Here is a 6000-nt window from a genome sequence, read left to right on the forward strand (position 1 = left end):
CAGTTGAGCTTAACCTCTGCCCCATACACATGCATGTACACCACACACTAAAACATGTACCATTCCAGAAATGCCTGGGGAAGGGGGACAGCTACTTATAGATCTGTGTTTGCATGAACATTTTTCTCCCAAGTCATTCTACTAGGTGCATGGGCATCCTTCCCAAAGACATCCAAGCAAATAACTTCTCTGGTAGAGCAAAAAAGATGCAGAGATCACGAATTCAGAGCAAGTTTATTGTCCAGGTATCACATCTACTAGCTGCCTCTCTCTTCCCAAAAACCAGGTCACACCCTCCCTGAAGCTGTGGGGAGTTGATAAAGTTTGCAGTAGCTAGGCATGGTGACTAAGCATGCTTTCTGTTTTCTTTTTCTTTTTGTTTGTTTTTTGTTTTGTTTTGGTTTTGGTTTTTTTTGAGACAGGGTTTCTCTGTAGCTTTGGAGCCTGTCTGTCCTGGAACTAACTCTTGTAGACCAGGCTAGATTCAAACTCACAGAGATCCACCTGCCTCTGTCTCCCAGAGTGCTGGGATTAAAGGCATACACCATCATCAAGCAGGGAAGAAGAGGAGGAGGAAGAGGAGAAGGGGGCAGGGGAGGAAAGAGAGAAAAAGTGGTGGGGGAGAACAAAGAGAGAGAGAAAGAAAAAAAGAAAAGTGTTGATATGTGATTTCCACATCACATGATTTGGGGGCAGTGCAAAGAATCAAACTCAGGGTCTCACACATTCTAAACAAGGGTTCTACCCTTAAATTACAACCCCAGTCCCAGGACATGTAGGGGCACACCTTTAATCCCAGCATTAGGGAGATAGAGGTAGGCAGATCTCTTGAGTTCAAGACCAACCTAGTCTATAGAGAAAGTCTCAGGACAACTGGGGCTACTGGAGCAGGAGGTGGGGGGCGGGACATAACAACAATAAAGCCTTGGGCTGGAGTGGAGTTCAATAGGAGAGCAATTGCCTAGCCTGTGTGAGGCCCTGGAGTTCCATTCTCAGCATATGAAAACAAAAAGATAAGAAACCCTGTCTCCAAAACCCAAACAGTGTATTGAACTTGTCCTGGGAAAAACATTGATTATCCAGGAAAATACAACAAAATAAAACCAGAGATTAGTTTGGTGAGAGAGTGTTTCCTTCTTTCAATAATTTTCCCTCCTGAATATTTTTTTTTTTAATAATTGAAATAAATATCATTTGAAAGTAAAGATGGGAATCAACTCTGAAAAAGCAAGCTGGGCAGAGCATTCATGGAGCAGTTTAAAAGAGTCTAGTCTTTTGGGCTTGTCAAATAATTTTCTGAAGAGGGCCAGATAGTAAATAGTTCAAGCTTTGTGGTCCACATGATCTCTGCTGCAATCATTCAGCCCTGCCATTGAAATGTGATAATAGACCTAAACAAATGAACAGAAGCCCCTGTTTTAGAAACAAATTTGACTTGAGGATACTGACTTTTAAATTTCATAGATTTTTTTTCAGGACTGGGATATATGAGACTGGGTTTCTCTGTGTAGTCCTGGCTGTCCTGAAATTCACTCTGTAGACCAGGTTGGCCTCATACTAGAGATTGGCCTGCCTCTGCCTCCTGGGTGCTGGGATTAAAGGTGTGCACCACTATTGCCCTGTGATACAATAAATTGTTAATACATCTAAAAAGAAAAAAGATAGATGTAATATTTTTAAATTTCTACTTCTAACTTTTTAAAATCTATTTATTTATTTATTATGTATACAGTATTCTGTCTGCATGTATGCCTGCAGGGCAGAAAAGGGCACCAGATCTCATTACCACTATGTGGTTGCTGGGAACTGAACTCAGTCAGGATCTTTGGAAGGGCAGGTAGTGCTTTTAACTGCTGAGCCATCTCTCCAGCCCCTCTACTCCTACCTTTGAAAGGAGTAACATTACTAAGCGTCTAAGTATCTTCTATAAGCGCAGTTCCACTTTCAAGATCTGCACCAGCCTTCTGCACATAATTGGTGTGACGAGGTTGTTTTGTAGAACTGTGTACATTTCCATTATTTTTGCTTCCATATTCCATGATCATGTGCAATCAAGTGTCTACTGTTTTTCTACTTATCTCATACATTCCTGAGGACACTACTCACTCTGACCAGATAGTCTATTTTATTTCTGTTTTGTTTTTTTGACAGTTTCCTCAATATAACCAGACTCTTAAAAATTCTGACAATAAGAAAAAAATGTCAAGATGGTTGTGGTGTCACATGCCCTTAACTCCAGCACTCTGGAGGCAGGCACGAGTCTCTCTGAGTTTGAAGACACTCTAGTTCACATAACAAGTTCCAGGCTAGCCAGGGCTACATAGTGAGAACCTGTGTCAAAACAAAACAACAAAAAGTTTCATTAGCTTTCTTCTAGATTTTGTTCCAAAAGTTTTTCTTTATTTTCATTATTTTTAATTAAGTGTATATGTGTAGGTATGTACACAGGAAGACAAGGGCACTTGGAGGCCAGAGGCATCAGATCCCCTGAAGCTGCAGTCAGAGGCGGCTGTGAGCTGCCCAATGGGGCAGAGAATCAAAGTTGGGTCCTCCGGAGGAGCAGTCCATGCTTTCAACCACTGAGCCAACCCTCCAGCCCAAACGACTTCTCAAAAGAGTAAATATCCTGAAATAATTTCTTTGGGATGTTAAACTCCTGGGTTTTGCCTGTAACCCCCACACCTTGGGAGGCTGAAACAAGAGGACTGGCAAGCATTAGAGTTCAGCCTGGGCTACAAAATGAATGAGACCCTGTGTCAAAAATGAAATGGTGACTAGGTATGGTAGCACACCCCTTTAATCCAGCACTTCTGAGCCCGAAGGTGTCAAGTATCTGTGAGTTCAAGGATAGCCTGCTCTACGTAGTGGGTTCAGAGTCAGCCAGAATTACATAGTGAGACTGTCTGGGAAAAAGAAAGGAAGGAAGGAGAGAGAGAGAGAGAGAGAGAGAAGAATGTCCGTTTCTGACTCAGATTCACTTCTACAAGCCTATATTTCTCTTGTTAAATATTGATTTTTTTAATTAAAAATACGAGGATCGGGCAGTGGTGGTGCATGCCTTTAATCCCAGCACTCAGGAAGCAGAGGCAGGCAGATCTTTGTGAGTTCGAGGCCAGCCTGCTCTACAAGAGCTAGTTCCAGGACAGGCTCCAAAGCTACAGAGAAACCCTGTCTCGAAAAACCAAAAAAAAAAAAAAAAAAAAAACCTACGAGGTGCAATGCCTTTAATCCCAGCACTTGGGAGGCAGAGGCAGGCAGATCTCTGTGAGTTTGTAAGACTTTAAGACAATTCTGAAGCCATTTCTGACAATTCTGAACCCTCTCAGCCTCCGTGCCTTGGTGCTTCCCATCCTCCCCTGGGAACCAAGGACTTAACAGCTACACATGCACGTACTCAGTTTCTGAACAATTACCCATATACGTATGTTTTGATTCAGTCCCCTGGGAAACGGGGTCAAAATGACCTCTTACCTCATCTGATCTGGCAACAGCTCTCCAGCCAATTATTGGTAATAGCCCTTTCAAATAAGCCAATCACAACCCCCCTTGCTTCTATGGCCTTCTCCTTTAAAAATGGCCTGTACCAGCTAGTCGGGGGTCTCTCGGCTTCCCAAATGCTGAGGGACTCTGTCATGACAGAATTAATAAAATCCTCATGCTTTTGCATCGGCTGTGGTGTGAGAGATGGTCTCTGGGGGTGACTCCTCCTTGGTGTTTGGATGCTAGAGTCCAACAAGTTCGAGGCCAGCCTGGTCTACAGAGCAAGTTCCAGGACAGGCTCCAAAACTACAGAAAAACTGGCTCAAAAAAACAAAAAGAAAAAGCCTACCTAGTACTTGAAATACCCATAAACATTCATGGCACTAGAGTCATACAGCACAGACATTTCGTTTCTGTCAACTGTAAACTACAGTATTTGAGGGTGGCCCTTTCTGATTATGATAAAATTGTCTCTCTGAGTTGGACACTGCCATCTCAAATAAGAGCAATTGTTGATCACCTACAAGGAGACTCTCAGAGGACCAGGCCTATTTACATTCCTAAGTGGAGGGATGAGGGTAGCTCCCAAGACCCCGCTCCAAGGTTAGATAAGTAGTAAATAATTACTGGGGAGGAGGCTTTCGGTTGCAGCTGCCTTTGAATCACATATGCTCCAGTAAGTAACTCCAGCAAGCTCATTGGTTCACCAAGCTGGAATTAAGTGAGCTCTTTTCTTTGGTCCACTGGAGCCCTCTCTCTTAGGTAAACAGATGTTTCTATTTCTTGACCCAGGAAACATCACACAACAAAAGCTGAAAATTCCTATTGCCTAGTGAGGTGTACTAGCCGGGACAGCATCTCTTCCCAAGGCATTCCCTTGTTTGTGGCGATGCTGGTGTAAACAAGCCTGCCCTGCAGCCAGTCATAAAGTACACACAGTACCAGGGGCTGGGGAGATGCTCAGGGGTTAAGACTGCTCTTCCAGACGACCCAGGTTCAAGTCCCAGCACCCACATGGCAGCTAACAACTGTAACTCCAAGATACATGCAAGCAAAATACCAATGTACATAAAATAAAACAAAGAAATTGAAAAAAAAATATACATAGTACCATATACTATACAGTACTTGATCACGGAAATACATGACTAGGTATTTAGTATTGTTGGTTAAGAGTATACCTCAACTTTTTTTTTTTTTGGTTTTTGTTGTTTTTGTTTTTGAGACAGGGTTTCTCTGTGTAGCTTTGGAGCCTGTCCTGGAATTCGCTCTATAGCCCAGGCGTTTATTTCAGCCTACAACCTAACAGTCCATCACGAAAGGAAGTCGGGGCAGGAACTGAAGCAGAGACCATGGAGGAGAGCTGCTTACAGGCTTGCTCTCCAGGCCTTGCTCGTTCGGCTTTCTTATACAGCCCAGAACCACCTGCCCAGGGGTGGCACTGCCTACAGAGGGCTTAGCCCTCTCATAACCAACCATTAAGACGATACCCTGCAGACTTGCCTACAGCTCACTCAGATGGAATCATCTCCTCAATAGAGGTTTCCTCTTGCCAAATGACTTTAGTTTGTTCAGGGGACAAAAGCTAACTGGCACACTGCGTAACTGCTTACCATGTCACCCTGCAGCAGCCCACACACATGTTCATCCATCTAGGTGTGTGTAAGTACATCCTGTGATGTTCACATTCTCAGATGGCATCATCTGGGCTGCACTTTTAGCATCCTGCTACCCGGGTCCTTACTGGCAGAAATGTTGATATATATGCCCTGACAAGGAACATTATTTGCTATTAAGGCTTGGACAACTGTTACACTCCACTGCGATCCGCCTAAACTTCATCGTCTGCTTCTGTCTTGCTGCCTCACTCGGGTTCACCTGAGGTCGGATTAGGACAGTCATAGGGAACCACTGTAACACTGAAAACACCTTCTATTCAGGATGCTTATGTACTTCTCCCCAGCCCTTCAGACAACGACAGCTGCCGTCTCAGGAGCCGTTATGAAGAAGCTACTACCGTGTGAAAGGCATTCCAAACTGTCTCCGCAGCGCCTGTCTCCAACAGAGATGCTCTAACGTGTGACAGCAGAAAACGATCTTTCTGCCCTACGATCCCTATTCCTGACTTCCCTTCCTAGGCCCTGGTCACAAGTGCAGCTACAGGACCGGCACATGATCTCTTCCTGTGCACTAAAGGGGCCCCAGGGATCTCGACCAGTGCAGACAAATTTTCAGCGTCCCTGTCGCCAAGGCCGGAGAAGTCTGGATGGCGGCAAGAAATAAAACAAACAGAAGATCTCTAAAGGCGCAAGACTGAAGGAGAAACACAGAGAGACACAGACGCGTATGGGTGTAAACTACAGAGTTTAACATTAGGGAGCCTGAAAGTAGCTTCCTAGTTTAGCGTGGCCGTGGCACGCGCCTTTACTCCCAGCACTTGGGAGGCAGAGGCAGGCGGGTCTCTGTGGGTTTGAGACCAGCTTTGTCTACAGAGCAAGTTCCAGGACAGCCAGGACTGTT

The sequence above is a fragment of the Arvicola amphibius genome, chromosome 7 (assembly GCF_903992535.2).
Source record: "Arvicola amphibius chromosome 7, mArvAmp1.2, whole genome shotgun sequence".
Classification (NCBI taxonomy): Eukaryota; Metazoa; Chordata; class Mammalia; order Rodentia; family Cricetidae; genus Arvicola; species Arvicola amphibius.